The following is an 18,374-nucleotide window of genomic DNA, read 5'->3' on the forward strand; positions in this document are numbered from 1 at the left end:
TCTCCTGCCTCAACCTCCTCAGTAGCTGGGATTACAGGCACGCACCACCATGCCCAGCTAATTTTTTGTATTTTTAGTAGAGACGGGGCTTCACCATGTTGACCAGGATGGTCTCGAGCTCTTGACCTCGTGATCCACCCGCCTCGGCCTCCCAAAGTGCTGGGATTACAGGCTTGAGCCACCGCGCCCGGCCAGTGATTCGTAATTTTAATAATTTCTAGTTCCCTGCTGAAATCTATAATCTCTAATAAGCCTACTATCTGAGTCCTGTGGGTCTGTGTCTATTATTGTCTGTCTATGCTAGTTTTTACACTTAGAATTTTACCTCCCTAACAGTGTTTTTTATAACTACAGTGTTCATAATCGTATCATCATGCCCAGCACGGAGTGGCTCAATAAATATACATTTCCAATGTAAAAAATTTTAAATGTGGTAAAACACAAAAAATTTACCATAACCATTTTAAAGTACACACTTCAGTGTAAGTACATTCATATTTTTGTGCAGCCAAACTCTGGAACTCACTAAATCCTGCCAAACTGAAACTCTATCCCCATTAAATAAGCCATTACTGCTCTCTCCCAGCTCCTGGCTGCCACCACTCTACTTTCTGTCTCTGTGAATCTGATTACTCTAGGTCCTTCACATATGATTCCACATAAGTGGAATCATACGATATCTCTCTTTTTGTAACTAATTTCACTTTGCGTAATATCCTCAAGGTTCATCCATGGGCTAGCATGTGTCAGAATTTCCTTCCTTTTTAAGGCTGAATAATGTTTGACTGTATGGAGAGACCACAGCCCCCTAGCCAGAGGGTTCATAGCCACCGGCAGGCGGGGGAGCCGGGGTGCTGCTACTCGCCCTCTGGTGTCGGCTTGCTCTCTGGTGTGGGTGTATATTTTAAAGAGATATGTCTCCTAATATCAACGTCGAGTTAATATGGTTGTATATTTTAAAGAGATATTACTCCTAATATGTTAGTTGTTGGAGAGTATGTTTGAACACTTTTTGATGTTGTTTGTAATATTCAGCATATGTTATTACTTATAATATCAAAGTATGTGTAAAGTATTTGTGTATACCTTGTGATATTATTCGTAATATCTTACGGAGAGATACTATGAGTCATAGGTATGGCCACTCCTCTGTGAAATGGTTCGTAATGTTCAGGGAGAACCCGGGTGATATTACTCGCCATATGGCAGGAGGTTGATATGGGTGTATATTTTAAAGAGATATTACTCCTAATGTCATAGCTGGTGTAGAGTATGTTTGAACACTTTGTGATATTATTTGTAATATTCAGCATGTGACATTACTTATAATATCAAAGTATGTGTACAGTATTTGGGTACACCCTGTGATATTCATAATATCTTAGGGAGATATATTACTTGTAATATCAAAATGGTTGTACACCATGTATGTACACTCTGTGACGTTAGTGGCAATATCCTAGGAAGAGATGACACTCCTAATATCACAGTGGGAGTACACCATGTGTGTACATCCATTGATATTACCTGTAACATCCTAGAGAGACATTACTCCTCATATCAAACTTAGTTTACATCCTGTAATATTATTCATAATATCCTAGAAAGATATTTCTCCTAATATCACAGTGATATTACATACATTACAAAGGCTTAGTGCTCTGCCTCAGGACACTGGGGTAGAGACCACACATAAACTCTTATTTTGTTCCAATAACCCACAGAATGGAAGAAAAAGTCTGCACAGTAGATACTTCATAAGTGTTTGTTATCCAGAATGTATAAATAACTTTTGCAACTCAACAACAAAGACGATCCAATCTAAAAACTAATGAAGAACTTTAATACAGACTTCAACAGTAAGCACTTGAAAGATGTTTAACATCATTAGTCATAATTAAAACCATAAAGAGATACCCGTTAACTCACACTAGAATAGTTGTGCTAAAAAAAAAACAAGTGTTGACAAAGATGTGCAGAAACCTGAACTATTAAACACTGCTCATGACAATATGAAATGGTGCAGCATATGTGTCAAATAATTTGGTGTTTCTTCAAACAGTTATAAATAGATTTAGTGTATGACTCAGTGATTCCACTCCTAGGTATATACCTCAAAGACCTGAAAACAGGTGTTCCAACAAAAACTTGTATGCTCTTTAAATGTGTCAAGATCATAAATATGCAGGAAAGTCCTGGAAACAGTGTCAGGAAAACTGGATCAGAATGAAAAAACACATTATACTCCCAGGAGGGGCAGGAGGTAAAAGTGAAATGAGTTTGTGAACTGAATTATCAGGTAGGAACCATGCTGGTTTCCTGATCTAGGGGTTATGTGGTGGTAACCTAGAAGAGTGTCCATGCTTCGGTTAAAATATACCAGAGTATTTTGTGGGACACTGCAAATCTGGTACAGCAATGCTGGGGACTCTAAGAAAAGAAACAGGTTATATTTTGCACTGCTACTGGAAGTTTCCTAGAAGTATGACATTATTAAAAAGTAAATTACTTTTTAAAACAACCATATCAGTACTATGTCAGAAAAGCAGAGACATCACCAAAATCCACTTTAGAGGCTACGCTTCATCCAAAGCTGTGAACCCTTATAAAAGCCTCAATGTCAACAGATTCCACTTAGATATTATTATATTTATTAGTATTAGAGGCTACTGTGTGGATACATTAGTGTTACGGCAAGGTGTGAATGTTAGTGTTTTGCATGGTGTACATATTATATTGGTGTTGGAGAACAGTGCAGATATTACATTAGCATTAGGTCACCGTGTGGATAGTATTACATTAGTATTAGAAGCAACGGTGTGGATAATATATTAGCATTAGTGTATGGTGTAGATATTATATTGGTGTTAGGGCACGGTATGGATATCATAGTAATGTTAAGGTATGGTGTGATTATTATATTAGAGGCCACCGTGAGAATATATCTTAGCAGCCACTGTGTCTGGGATGTTGATAAGGATATCAGGGTGTAGTCATAAGGATGGGATTTGGGGATTTCATTTTTCTAGATGAATTTCTTCCTTTGCTGAGTACTCTAAAGACTCTCTTCTCTGCACTCAGGGCTGTGGAAAGGAAGCCTTTTACTCACAATGAACGACACTTAGTTGACACGACCCTCGTGCTGCCCTGAGGAAGTCGAAGGTCCTCACTGCTTCTGCTACCTCAGAGGGAAGTTGGTCAGGGGTGGGTTCGCGCGCCCTCTGGTGGCGCCAGAGCTCAGCACAGACACTCTTGCTCAGTTTCTCGTCAGACGTGCACCCCCGCCTGGCTGTCCTGAAATAACTATAAAATTCAATATTCAGTTTATTCAATGTAATAATTTTGGAAATTCAAACGAAAATGAAGCCCACTGTAGCCATATCCTTCCCAAAAATGGTTATGGAAGACTTTGGAAGCCATTTAAAATGAAATAAATATATACACAAAATAAAACCAAAAACCTACTCAAAATAGTCCATAGACTATAATTTGAAATGCAAAACTATAAAAAATCTAAAAGAAAATATATACGACACTGAGTTTGGTGTTTAGTTTTAACACACAACATCAAGTGCTAATTCATGAAAATATTGATAACAGACTTTATAAAACTAAGTATTCTACTGTGAAAAACTGTCTTCAGAGAACAAAAAGACAAGACAGAAGTGAGAAGATAATTACAAAATACATATGTGATTTTAAAACTGGGTAAATATCTAAACAGATACTCAACCACAGCAAATATACCAATAGTAGGCCGGGCATGGTGGATGCCGATCTCTACTAAAAATACAAAAATTACCCAGGCGTGGTGGTGCATGCCTGTAATCCCAGCTACTCAGGAGGCTGAGGCAAGACAATTGCTTGAACCCGGGAGGTGGAGGCTGTGGTGGGCCAAGGTCACACATTAATTAAGCTGTTACTACATGTTAGTTATGGTGCAAAGTCATTCACACACATTATTACACTTAAGCCTGCTAGCAAGCTTACAAAGGTCATAGTTATTTTTCCCTGAAAAACTGAGTCTTGGACAGGCACGGTGGCTCACGCTGTAATCCCAGCACTTTGGGGGGCCGAGGCTCAGCCGTGGATCACCTGAGGTCAGGAGTTCGAGACCAGCGTGGCCAACATGGTGAAACCCCATCTCTACTAAAAATGAAAAAAATTAGCTGGGTGGAGTAATAGGCACCTGTAATCCCAGGACTCCAGTGATTGAGGCAGGAGAATCACTTGAACCCAGGAGGAGGAGGTTGCAGTGAGTCAACTTCAAACAAAGACTTTCCATGAAGGAAACAATATACTCTTTTACACTCAGGAACAATTTTGTCATTTTGTTGTATAAGTAACCAAACATGAGGAGCATTTTAAGTGGCATGAGTTTAAACAGTGGTGTGGTTACAGAATTAAAATATTCAAAAGGCCACACCTTTGTGAAACCCTTGCTTTTTCAAAAATGTTATTTTCTTACTTATGTAAAAGTTAAAGCACAACATATGCTTTAAATACCATCAATTATGAAGTAATTCTAGCGTGTACTTATTTGCTAATTGCTTCATGTATAGTATTCCATTTAATTTCATAACAAGTCTATGAGCTAATGCTATTAATGTTCCTTTTTTATTTTTTTAAATGTTTTATTTTTGTGCAAATACACACATATATTTTAAATCTAAAGCTGATTTGGTAAAAACTTAAATTTATTATTTCTGTACATCCTCTATTTCTGTTTTTATTTTTAACACATATAAGATTGCCTCACAATGCTGATGCATTTCTTCTACTAAAAAATCACAGCTAGGTTATCTCCTCTGCTTCACCTCATGTGCACTATTTCCTGATTTAGCAACACAGACACAAATTAAATTCTTTCTATGGAAAATCTTGCTTTTAATGCGAGAGTAATTCTAGATATTATGTATCCCATAATAATATAGGCATGGACATTGGAGTAACATCAGCAGATGAGATTTTCTGGCTGTTCCCCAAGCTTTGATATCCCATGTAGACAATTGCCAGTGGACTCAAGTGCAAAAAACTCACACAAGCTGGGTTTCCTTAGTCCTAATATCAACAAAAAGGATGTAATATCTGCAATTCAGGTCAACTTCCAAAGGGGCAAATGATATAAACTAAAAGTGTGGAGACATTAACCCCTATATTTATTCCCTATGGCTGCTATAGAAAATTAGCACAAAGTAAATGGCTAAAAATAACACATGTTTATTCTCTTACAGTTCTGCGTGTCAGAAGTCCAAAATCAGTTTCACTGTGCTGAAAGTCAGGTGTTGGTAGGGCATGTTCCTTGTAGAATCTCTAAGGAGAGAATCCATTTTCTTACTTTGTTTACCTTCTGGTGACTGCCTGGGATTTTTGGGTGTGCGAACCTCTCCCCTATCTTCAAGGCATATCATTCCAGTCCCTGCTTCCATCATCTTATTTCCTTTCCTCTCCATAGTCATATGCCCCTCTACCCCCTCTTCTAGGGATGCTTGCAATTACATTCAGGGCCCAACCAGTTAATTCAAGATAACCTCCCCTTCTCAAGATCCTTAATCACATCTGCAAAGTCCCTTTTGCCATATAGGGTAACATTCACAGCTTCCAGTGATTAGGGTATGTATATCTTTGGGGGACATTACTCACCTCTCTTCTTTTCTGAGGATTGAGCAAGACATGCCACCTGGATTGTCAGAAGAGGTAATTTATGCATCATCTTTAGTGAGTTTAACTCTGGACTTGAGTCATTGGCTTGTTCAGAGTTCACTAGAGAGTCAGTTATATTCCCATTGAGACACACTCTCACCTGACCATCTGTGTTAGGAAGAGAAGGGAATCTTTTTCTTAATCCTGGGTTGCTCATTGTCTCAGAGACACCTGAAAATTGGATATACAGGAAAAGGCAGCTGCACTGGACCAGTGCAAGTGCGGCTGAGCCCAAGGAAGCTAGGTCCTCCTCTCTTGCTCCTCCCTCCACACCTCACTTGCTCCTACACATCCCATTTGATCCAGCAACTCATAATGAGAAAAATCAATTCTCTCAATTGGAACAAATCTGTTATCTCTAGATGGTGCTCAGAAACCACTGACCCAGACACGAGCAGCTTCAGGACTTAAGGTGAAGAACACTGAAAACCCCAGGAAGGAATAGTGTAAAGAAGGAGGAGAGAGAGCTCTGAAAGAACAGAATACAGAACAAAATCCCCCTGCCTTTGGGGGAAGAATCAGCCATCATGGATTCTCTGGCTTGGGCCACAGTATTGCAACCAGCATTTGGCCTTCATCTTCCAATATCTTTGGGGACAGAACTGATCTGTGCATTCCACAGCATCAGGTGCCTGTGGGGTAGCAGCATATGAGAATGAACTGAAGCAAATATAACTTCCATTAAATGTGCATCCATTTTGTGTGTCACTCTGTTCAAGGTGCTTTACCCACACATGGTATCTTGCCCCATAGCAATGCAACAGAATAAGTTTTACTACATACATTTTATAGATGTGAAAGTGGAGTTGCAGAGAAAGTGAAGAGCCTGCCCATAAGAAACACAGTTTTTTGGTATTAGAACAGATTTCAAATCCATGATCTCTTCAATACACCACCCAGTCTTTTTCTCAGGCTCTGCGGAAGTTCACAATTGAATTAAGCAAGCATTGATTTATATACACAAAGCAAAATAGCAATGCATGATAAAAATTTTTAAATCCAACATATAAAAGTTTATAAAATATAAGAATTTCAGAGCTAAATATGATCTCAGTGGCCATTTAGTCCAAAACACAAATCAGTAACTGACTCTTCATCACATGTCAGAAGGGGCCTCTCCAACTTTGGTTTGAATGCCTTCAACCACAGGGAAAGTCCTACTTCACAAATATATCCTTCCACTGATGAAACTGCTCTGTTAGAAAGATTTTCCTCATCTAACATTTAGGCCTAACATTTAGGTCATATTTAGCCCTAAGTGTGTTCCCTGAAATTTCCAGTTGTGTCCTAAAGCCATCCTTTGCAGCCACATAGTACATGACCATTCTTCATTTTATATAATAGCTCTTCATATATTGTGTGCCCATCAAGAAAACCCCACCTCTAGGATTTCTCATCTCGAGTTTATAGAAATAATCCAAATTCCCACCAGCTGCCATGGTTCACCCCTATAATCCCAGCACTTTGGGAGGGTGAGTCCAGAAATCACTGAAGTCAGGAGTTGGAGACCAGCCTGACCAACATGGTGAAACCACATCTCTACGAAAAATACAAAAATTAACAGGGCATGATGACAGGTACCTGTGGTCCCAGCTACTTGGGAGGCTGAAGCATGAGAATTGCTTGAACCCAGGAAGCAGAAGTTGCAGCAAGTCAAGACTGTGTCACTGCACTCCAGCCTGGGTGACTAAATAAAATAAAATAAAATGTATTAAAAAAAAGAAATAGGCTGGGTGCAGTGACTCACACCTGTAATACCAGCACTTTAGGAGGCTGAGGTGGGCAGATCACGAGGTCAGGAGATCAAGCCCTTCATGGCTAGCCTGGTGAAACCCTGTCTCTACTAAAACAAAAATTAGCTGGGTGTGGTGGCACATGCCTGTAATCCCAGCTACTCGAGAGGCTAAGGCACGAGAATCACTTGAACTCAGGAGTGGAAGTTGCAGTGAGCCAAAAATCACACCATTGCACTGGTGACAGAGCGATACTCCTTCTCAAAAAAAAAAAAGAATCAAAATTTTGTATTCTTCTGTGATACAGATTTCAGGCTTACAATTCTAGTTGCCTTACTCTGAACAAACTTGTAAAGGTGAGTCCTGATTATGATCAAATACCTCTTCATCACATGCACAGAAAGCAACCTGCATATGTCCCATTCATAAACCTACAGACAAGGTGATACTAGTATACTTTGCAGGTCTTTCCCAGATGCCCTCTATAACGAGCTCATTGTACCCATCTCTTGGAACCCTTCCTCTTTCTAGTAACGGCATGTAAAATTTCTGGGTTGTGACTATTTGTATATATCTGTTTCTTTAACAAGAATTTGAAGGCAGGAACTGCACTCATCTTCACAGCCTCAGTACAGTGCATGATACATATAGGATGCTCAATAAGTATTTCCATTCCTTCATGGTAGAGATTTTGTCTATTTTTTTCTTTTATGTGTACCCAGCACCTAACCAAATTCTGAGTATATTTCTCAAAAAATGTTTGTTGAATGAATGCCTGAGTGAGTAACTCCACATGAGGTAGGAGGCAGGCAGGACTCATCTCCGGACCAAACAGAAGACTGGCAGAAACCAGGAAGAGCTGCTGAAAGCACCTCCGGTTGCCCTCACTGCCCATCCCCGTAAGACACTCCCATCGGCACTCCCAGACTTTACTGATGTCTGGAGATGCCTGAAGTTACTACCCTTTGCATGGCAATACCCAGAGAGTTATCATTCATTTTCCAGCTGTTTCTGAATAACTCACCTCTTAATTAGCATGTCATTAGAAGCAGATATAAATATGACCTCGAACTGCCCATATGTTGTTACTCAGTGCACTGCCTAGGTGCTAGCTTTGTTCCACAGGAGCAGTTACAGTGATGTGACCCCACTGCCGCTTTAATAAAGCTGCTTTCTTTCATCACCAGCTTGCTCTTGAATTCTTTTTTTAAGTAGGGACAGGGTCTTGCTATATGGCCCAGGCTGGTCTTGAACTCCTGGGCTCAAGTGATCCTTGTGCCTCGGTCTCTCAAAGGGCTGGGATTACAGGTGTGAGCCACCACACCCAGCCTTGCTCTTGAGTTCTTTCCTGAGCAAAGCCAAGAACCTGACCTACATCAGTGGTGAGTCAGCCAGGACTAAAGAGAAGATGGTAGTCAGTGATTGATGAGGCAATGGTGAGAGATAATGGCTGGTGAGACAGAGATGGCAAGAGATAGCAAGCAGCAAAAGAGACAGCAAGAAGCAACAATCTTAGTAAAGTTTGTGTCTTCCAGGTTACAACAGTCCCATGTGAGGACAACGCTGGCACAAGGCTTCCAAGCTATCCTGTCTTCTGACCCAAAGAATAAAAACATCCTGCCTTTGGGCCTCTTATATCCACAAATTTTTACTTCTCCAATGCTAGGCAGGGCCTATGCCCATAAATCAGCAGGAAGCATTTACAAAAGGTGGACCTCCGCCTTTCTGCAACCCTCTTAAGATTAAGGAGAAATTCTGATCTCTAAGTGGGGAATGAGGTAGAAAGCAGACAGAACTCATCTCCAGACCAGATTGGAGACTGGCAGAAACTGGGGAGAGGCACCAGAAGCACCTCCAGATGTTCTCATTGATCAGCAGTGTAAGACACTCCCATCAGCGCCATGGCAACATCCTGAAGTCACCACTCCTTTTCTAGCTATTTCTGAATAACCTGCCCTTTAATTAGCATGTCATTGAAGTGGGTATAAATATGACGGCAAACCACCCATATGCAGCTACTCTTGTTGCACTGCCTATGGGCTCGCCCTGCTCTTCAAGGAGCAGTCACCAAGAGCTATAACACTGCTGCTGCTCAGTAAAGCTGCTTTCTTCCATCACTGGCTCTCTCTCAAATCCTTTCCTTAGTGAAGCCAAGAACCTGCCCTGTATCAAACATAATATTCCAGAAGACACCTTAATTCATACACTATTTTACATAGTATCTGTTGAGCATGTATATGTGCCTGTTATTATTCTATTCAAAGCAATACTATAAATGCAACCCAAAGTGTCACGTTAGTGTTTTGGCAGTTCCATACGATCCAAGAGTCTAAGGTGGTTTACAATAAAAACAAGACCTTCGTCTTTTTTCAGAGTCTGCTCTTAAGCCACTCCCCTCACTTCCCCTCATTATTATTTTTTTATTATTTATTTATATTTTTAAGGGGGCTGGGAGGCTGTGAGCCGACTCAGCTGTCAGCACCGCGCACCACCTCGGCCCCCCCTTTTTTTAAAAATTTTTTTATTTTTTCACTTCCCCTCATTACATGTTTGAGGTCTAGAAGCAACGTTCTAGATTTATTTCTAGTACAATTCAACTTGTTCCTTTTGCCCTTCATGCCTGCCTATTGATAGTTTAGTGAATCCTAATTTTATTATACAATTTATTTATCCTTTCTCTCTGCCGTGGTACATCCTCAGATTTGATTAGAGAGCCATCACTACTCTCAAAGGAAATAATGATGAAAATGTTGAACCGGACAAAAGCAAACAGGACTCCTTAATGAGACCATTTTTCCAGGCTATCATGTGTCCATTAGTCACATTCTCAGGATACAGTCCTTCACTTATGATTCCACTTAGCAGTAGTGCCACCTGTATTTTGCCATTTGTTCACAGAGACCTAATGAGATTTTCGTAAATGCTTCATGAAAATCTACATGCTCCATGTGTTCAGTAATCCCCCCAGTTATTCATATATAAACAAATAAGGCGATTTGGGGTACAATTTGTTCTTTGTAAATGTCCGATGTCTTTTTGTGAGCAGTTTTATTTTCCAAGTCTTCATGTACCATCTTCTTGATGTTGCCATCTAAAAACTCTCCCAGAGTTTCCACCAAGTTCACCAACCTATAGTTTATGACTTCCATTTTCTTTCCCTATTTGGAAATAAAAATATTTTTCTTTATCCTGATCCTCCCTAATCTCCTCAATGTCTCCAAGACCCCCTAAACTGCTCAAACAGATTGAGCTTCCTTAGAACACTTACATGTTAAAAAAAAAAAGTTAATAATGTGAGAGAAGTATTCGCAATATCTATGACTCAAGGTAGCATATGTGGTGTTTGTCCAGCATCCTTTACTCTGAGAATCTGCACCAGACTGTGTTAGCAACTCAATGTCATCCTCCCTTCTATGATCTTCCATGTATCATAGTGGCCAGAAACCTGTGACTGTGAGCCACATATCCCAGAATCTCTGAAAACTAGAGTCTGCCAGTATGAGGAATTCACACAAGTTTTGGAAGACCTAAATTAGATAGGTAAGTAGGAAGATAACTAGGTAGATAGATGATTGATAGAGGGAGAGAGAAAGAGAGAATCACTGCTCCTTTGGAAACAGCAAGAAGATACATGAACTTCAGTAGACATGAGACTTTGAGAGGCTACTAGGCATTTTCCTGGTAGCTCTCCTTCCTATTTTTTTTTTTTTTTTTGAGATGGAGTCTCGCTTCATCGTCAAGCTGGAGTGCAGTGGCACAATCTCAGCTCACTGCAACCTCTGCCTCCTGGGTTCAAGCGATTCTCCTGTCTCAGCCTTGAGTAGTTGGGACTACAGGTATGGGCCACCATGCCCAGCTAATTTTTTTGTATTTTTATTAAAGATGGGTTTTCACCATGTTGGCCTGGATGGTCTCCATCTCCTGACCTTGTGTGCCTACCTGAGCCTCCCAAAGTGTTGAGATTACAAGTGTGAGCCACCGGACCCAGCCTTTTCTCTTCTTTAGAAGGACACCAGTCATACTGAATTAGGGTTCCTCCTTCGTGGCCTTGTAGATTCTTAGTAGGATAATTCATATCCCCCACTTCTCATGTCTCCATATGCTGGGACTGCAACTGGAATATTTGTGGGCTCTTTAAAGGCCCTACCTCCAAATGTGGTCATGTTGGAGGATCAGAGCTTCAGCATATTAATTTGGCTGGGGAGGGTACAATTTAGTTCAAAATACCTACTATGCCACAGATTTAAATCACACACACCAAATATTCATCTATATCTCCCTCAGTTCTGAACTAAGTAGAAAATGAAATAACATTTTTCAGGCCAGCAAAACCCTTCACATAGACCAAGGTAAGGCATATTAATTTAATTCCAAACACAGTAAGAAAATTTCAGAGTTTAAGCAGAAAAGTAACACAATCTGATTTATAAGGATGACTCTGGCCATTGTGTTGAACATCTCTTTTAAATTACTAATTCTTTTTCAAGCCTATGTGACAAGGTTATGTTCTAAGTGCCTGAAAATGCTATATTTTGTCCTCATTACCACTATGAAATTATTATCCTCATTTTGCAGATAAGAAAATATGATTATTATCCTCATTTTGCAGATAAAGAAGCTATGATTCAGGCAAGTGAAGTTACCTCCCTAAGGCCACAGATCTACTATCTGCCAATGCCAGAGTTCACACCCACTGTGTTTAACTCAGTTAAACATAAACATGGCATATAAACACATTTATGTAGTCTCTTCAAAAGTAAAGAAAGACATGCATGAAACTATTAACAATATCTGTCTCTGGATGATGAGATTTTTTTTTACGTATGATTATGTAGTGTGAAGAAGTAGCAAATAGAAGTTAAGAGCTTGTGTTGTGGAATTTATAGATAATAATGACTAAACATGGACATAAGCCCGACTATTTTCCAGGCACTATTCTGAGTGTTTCACAGCTGTGAGCTCCTTGAATTCTCAGAAGAGATCTGCCTGCCCTTGAAAGTCCATTTTTTTCTTCTAATGAACCTTGCTGGGATAAGTTATGTTGTCCTAACAACACACGATAGAAATACTACTGCTACCACTTATATTAATATCAGCTATTAGCTATGACAGAGCAGGTACTATTCTCAGCATTTGGCCTGTATTAGCTAATTTAATCCTTGCAACAGCCCATTGTCACCATTAAGTTCCCTAGTTTGCAGAAAAGGAGCTGAGGCACATGGCTATGTGACTTGCCTGAAGACATAAAGTTATTAAGTTGTAAAAAAAAAAAAAAAAAAAAAAAAAAGGTAGGGGAGCATCACACACTGGGGTCTGTGGGGGGGAACTAAGGGAGGGACAGTGGAGGTGGGGAGTTGGGGAGGGATAACATGGGGAGAAATGCCAGATACAGGTGATGGGGAGGAAGGCAGCAAACCACATTGCCATATATGTACCTATGCAACAATCCTGCATGTTCTTCACATGTACTCCAAAACCTAAAATGCAATAAAATGTATATATATAAAAGAAAGTTTTGAATGACAGTGTGGTTCTAATGTCCGAGCACACTTCAGTCTACTGGGAGAGAGGACTGGAAACTCGAGTCAGCCAAGCCAGTTAGGTCATTATCCTCTGTAAGAGTTGAACCAACTGAGGCTTAGGGAGATTAAATAACTTGTCCAAATGAGCAAGTCATAGAACTAGCTGCATGACTCTGGGAAAGTCACTTATGCTCTCTTGGTCTTGGGCTCATTATTTGTAGAATGGGTAAGTAATTATATGTATATAATAAGTTTGGGTGATAACTAAATGACATAAATATATACAAAGCTCTAGGCCTACTTCCTGCCATATAGTTGGTGCTCAAAATAGTTTCTATTGATAGTTTTAGTCTTAAAAATGAGTATACATTCCTTTAAAACCCGCAAAAACAACAAAACATTCATATTTTGAGTTGAACCCTCACATGTCATTTGTCTGAGCAATAAGACTTGAATGCATTTAATAGAGCATGACATTCTCTCACTATATCTTCATCTCTTTTGGATTTTTATTTCCTCTGACCAATTTTAACACCTGCCCTTCTGACATGATGATTGATTTCTCTGGTAGAGATGACAGAGGCAAAGAGGACTAGGGTTAGGGGTTGTACTTCTTCTGTAGGCTTCTTGTACCAAACTAAAAATAGCTTTTTCACACATCTGTGCTGCTTACAGCCTTTTGTTTCCTGACCCTCTTCCAGCCTGCCTGCCCCACCTGTTCACCATTTGGACACATTCCCTTTGTGCCCTAACTCTCAGAAGAGCTCACCAAGAGAGCATATTGACCTCTTTAGACAACTCCCCTCCCCCAACTCTCTATGTCCTTTCTCACCAGTACTATTTATACCTTTTAAACAAGATTTCAGTCTTGAAAAGGGCATTTTCTTGCACACACTGTCTATTCACTTATTTCATTCATTTAAGCAGCATGCCCTGAATGCACCCTGTGATATTTGCCAACATGACTTCCACTTCTAGCAATGGTCACTTGCACCTTGTCAGTGGTTATGATGTGGCAGATGCTGTGCTATGTGCTCTATATGCATTCTCTCATTTAACCCCCTGAAAATTCTAGGATGCAGATACTATTACTGTCCTCCATAAACAATGGGAAAAAATCCTGAGACTTAACTCAGTGAAGGTTAAGTGATTTAATTGAGGTTAAGTAACTTCCTTGAAGCCACAGCAAGTGGCACAGCCATCTACTTTTCTTGATCCCACTTTTGTCTCTCTGGTTCAGGCCACTACCCATCCTCTGGACCAGTTCATCAGCCTTCTAACTGGGCTGCCATTTCCAGCCTTGACCCCCTGCAATCTATGCTCTACACAGGCACAGTAAAGTTTTAAAAACATTTGTCAAGCTATTCCCTTGCTTAAAACAACGGATAATGTGTTAAGTCCTCCCTTCTCTTAGGATAATGTGTTAAGTCCTTATATGGCTTTGAACCATGTAGATTACCCTCAGCTCTCCAGCCTTAATTTATTTCCCATATTCTCCATTCCAGCTACAAACTTTATTTGTCCCTAGGCCTTACACTGTCTGTTCCCTCAGCTATAACACTTTTCCTTGCCTTCCATTCTCACCCCTGGGAGAAAACAAAGGCATCCCTCTTGCTTCCCTGACTCATAATTCCTCCAAAAGTACATAAATTCCTCAGTAATTTCATGCATGTGTAAGGTTTCTTTTACATCATTTAATTCATCGTAACCTACAGATGACGGAACTGACCTCAGGCAACCTGATGAAAATCAGAGTTCTAGCAAGAGGCAGAGCTGGGATGCAAATGCATATGTCTCTGACTCCAGACACTGTGATCTTTCCTCTGATCTTTGTTGCCATGACATTTTTTGAGGTTAGAAACAACAACAGGTAAGTGAGGCTGGAGGAGGGAATTGTCAATGAGACTGAAATTAATCCAACCAGTGAGTGTAAAGGAACCTTAGCCTATGCCTTTGGGGGCGGGAGGGCCAGGAGTTGGGCTCCAGCTGGAGAGTGGTTTCTGCTTTCCATATTAGGGCTTTTTCCTTGCCTATCTTTGTGAGGCTACAATCATAGAAGCTGTTTTATTAATGCACTTGGTAAAGCCCAGCAAGGTGATACATCCTTAGCAACAAAGGGTTAGCTGGGGCCAGTCCGAGGGAGTCAGAGGCTCAGAAGGGACACTTGCAGGAGAGCAGAAAGAAAACCCACCAAGGAAGCAGGGATCCTGAGAAACCAAGGTTCCAGAAATGGGCTTCAGAGGATTCTTACCATCTCTCCCATCTCTTCTCAACCCAGCCCTCACCCATTCACTTGGGAAAATTAGGGAGCTTTGTGAATAACTACAGCAAGCTTCTCCTAATTAACTAAGAGGTCTCAAAAGTCACCTGTGCCTAGCGGTGTGATAAAAGGCTCAGTGTCTTTTATCTGTCTTGGGCCTCACCCAGTTTAGGATTCTTTAAAGCATGCTAAACACACATCATACAGCTTGATCTTTACATAAACCTCCTAAAAGCAGAGCTTTTTTGTTTACTTCTGCCTCACATGAAATTTTTCCCTTGCTGTTTTCATTATCTAAGAAATACAGATTTATTATGAAAGAAATAGACAACAGAAAAACAATGACTCAAACCACCATCAGCTTGGCATTGTGACTCATGATGACCAAATCTGCCACTATAGCAGAATGCCAAAAACCTCCTGCCAAATGATAAACAACTCGAATAGAAGAACCATGTGTGCAGCCGGGCACGGTAGGAATTGGGGAGTAGCCCCAGTTTAGGCTTGCACTTGGAACCAAGTTCCGCATTTTGCGAGCTGTGCAGAAATTCTTACTCAGACTGTTGGGACAATAAGGACATCTGTTGGCCCACAGAGCCGGAAGCTTCAGGATTGGCTTTATCCAGTGGTCTCTGTGATTCTCCGGGCCATTCCCACCCCTGCACTAGTGTCACAACAAGGTGGTTGCGAGGGGGCTGCAACATCCCCAGACCTCAAATCCACACACAGCAATGTCAAAGGATCAACTGTCTCCTGCTGATGCTTCCTCTAGAGAATGAGGACAATATCTGCAGAAGCCCCAGAAAATTTCCTCATGCACCTTTTTTATTCAAATGTTTGCTCATTTCTGAACTAATCCCTACAGCTGGCAAGATGCTCTGCATTAATTGGCTTAGGTCAGAATTCTCCCACTGGAAATGGAGATGTGATTTCTGTGACTAGCTCACATTAATCAGGCTCCACCCTACAGATAGTGCAGGGTAGACATTGGAAAGTCAACAGCAATTGTCTGGCTTTGGACATGTTATTTAACTCCTCTGAGCATCAATATCTCCACTTAGAAAATGAGAACAGTCAGACACTTTTGGTGGTGGACAGTATCTGAAATAATTTACAGTATATGAAATGACAAAATTTGATGCTGAACACTTAGGGGATGAGTAAGTGTGTTAGTTCACTTTGCATTACCATAAAGGATTAGCTGGGTAATTTGCAGAGAACAGAGGTTTAATTTGGCTCATGGTTCTCCAGAATGTGCAAGAAGCATGCTTCTGGTGAGTGCCTCAGGAAGCTTACAATTATGGCAGAAGGTGCAGGTGGAGCAGGTGGTGTCACATGACAAGAGTGGGACCAAGAAGGAGAGGAGGAGGTGCCAGCCTCCTTTAATCAACCAGATCTCCAGTGAACTCATTATTGCAGGGAAGGCACCAAGCCATTCATGAGAGATCTGCCTACATGAATCAAACACCTCCCACTCCCACTAGGCCCCACCTCCAACATTGGAGATCACATTTCAACATGAGATTTGGAGGCAACAAATATTTAACCTATATATCAGTAAGTGAATAAATGTTTGATAAAATCCATTAATTAACTAATTAATCTTTCCTTCAGGTAGCAATAACCAAATAGATTAACATTTCCTCATCCCCTTCTGGATGGACATTTTGGCAGGGGATGACTTAAGAAAGTCCTTGAATCAGGCATGGTGGTGCACGCCTGTAGTCTCAGCGAGTCATGAGACTAAGACAGGAAGATCATTTGAGTCCAGGAGTACCAGGTTGCAGTGTGCCATGATCATTCCTATGAATAGTCACTCCACTCCTGCCTGGACAACATAGCCAGATCCTGTCTGCTAACCTTTTTTTTGAGACAAAGTTTCACTCTTGTTGCCCAAGCTGGAGTGCAATGGTATGATCTCAGCTCACTGCAACCTCTCTCTGCCAGGTTCAAACAATTCTTCTGCCTCAGCCTCCTGGGCTGCTGGGGTTACAGGTGCTACAGGCACACACCTCCATGCCTGGCTAATTTTTTGTATTTTTAGTAGAAATGGGGTTTCACCATGTTATCCAGGCTGGTCTTGAATTCCTGACCTCAGGTGATCCACCCACCTCGGCCTCCTAAAGTGCTGGGATACAGGTGTGAGCCACCACCCCCAGCCAACTTTTTTTTTTTTAATTTTAAAAAAGAAAGTCTTTGAAACAGAGTTAAGCATGTCAAAAGTTTGCCGGAGAAAATCCCAACTTTAGCAACCAAACCTGGCTTGTTAGATGGTGAAGAGATAGGGCTCTGTGTTGAGACTTCCTGGGTTTGAATCCAAAACCTTCAACTTACTGGCCATGTGATTTTTGAAATGTGACCTCCTCTCCCCAAGCTTGTTTTCTTCTCTGTGAAATGGGTCAATAAGAGGCAACCTTTGTTAAACACAATGTATTGGACAGATATTAAACAGTTCACAGGTAGAATTTTATTAAGTCCTTTCAACAACCCCATCAGCTTGGCACTTTTATTACCTCATTATAAAGATAAGAAAACTGGGTCATGGGGAAGTTCAGCTACTTGCCTAAATGTGGAGCCAGAACCTTAATACAAATAACCTAGCTTCAGAGCATGCATTCATAATAATTAAATTCTACTGCCTCTCAGTAATAACAGTAGACACCTCAGGGGATTTTTGTGGTGATAAATGATATAAGACATGTACAATGCTCAGGAGGCTCAGCAGCAGTAGTATAATTGCTAATAATAATAATAGTAATTATTATTATTACTATGTGGAGGTAAATATTTCTACACAAGCCCAAAACTTCCACCCCACTGTGAGAAAAATATTTGCCATAGATTTGATGTACTTACATGATTCTCCTAGTTCCCCTGCTCCCAAAGAAAAAGTCCAACTTTTTTCCTGATCCATCCCCCAATCCCCCATCCTGCCTGCCCCACTGTGCACAGAGATGAGCCTGCCCACTCAGGTCTCTGTGCCTTTGCTCATGTCATTGCTTGTGGTGGCAATTACTTATGTGTCATTAATTGTGCTCATTGGCAAACTCCTCCTTTTGCAGATGAACCACTGTTTCCTCTATGCCCGGGGGTCGCCAGGCAGAGCTCTCCACCAACTTGAGCTATAATCACTTTCAGTTACATATGTCTGTCTCC

At 40.8% G+C, this 18,374-nt stretch overlaps 1 long non-coding RNA gene across 1 annotated transcript; it reads right to left on the reverse strand.

The window, feature by feature from the left end:
• Positions 1 to 15,772: 15,772 nt before the first annotated feature.
• LOC116542124 lies at positions 15,773 to 18,174 on the reverse strand. The gene is made up of 3 exons (XR_004265075.1): positions 18,075 to 18,174; positions 17,477 to 17,605; positions 15,773 to 16,006 (listed from the first exon to the last, which is right to left on the reverse strand). It is a non-coding gene; the product is annotated as an uncharacterized LOC116542124 (long non-coding RNA).
• Positions 18,175 to 18,374: the final 200 nt, after the last annotated feature.

Source organism: Sapajus apella, unplaced genomic scaffold (genome assembly GCF_009761245.1).
Source record: "Sapajus apella isolate SASKATOON/1434 unplaced genomic scaffold, GSC_monkey_1.0 scaffold162, whole genome shotgun sequence".
NCBI classification, from domain to species: Eukaryota; Metazoa; Chordata; class Mammalia; order Primates; family Cebidae; genus Sapajus; species Sapajus apella.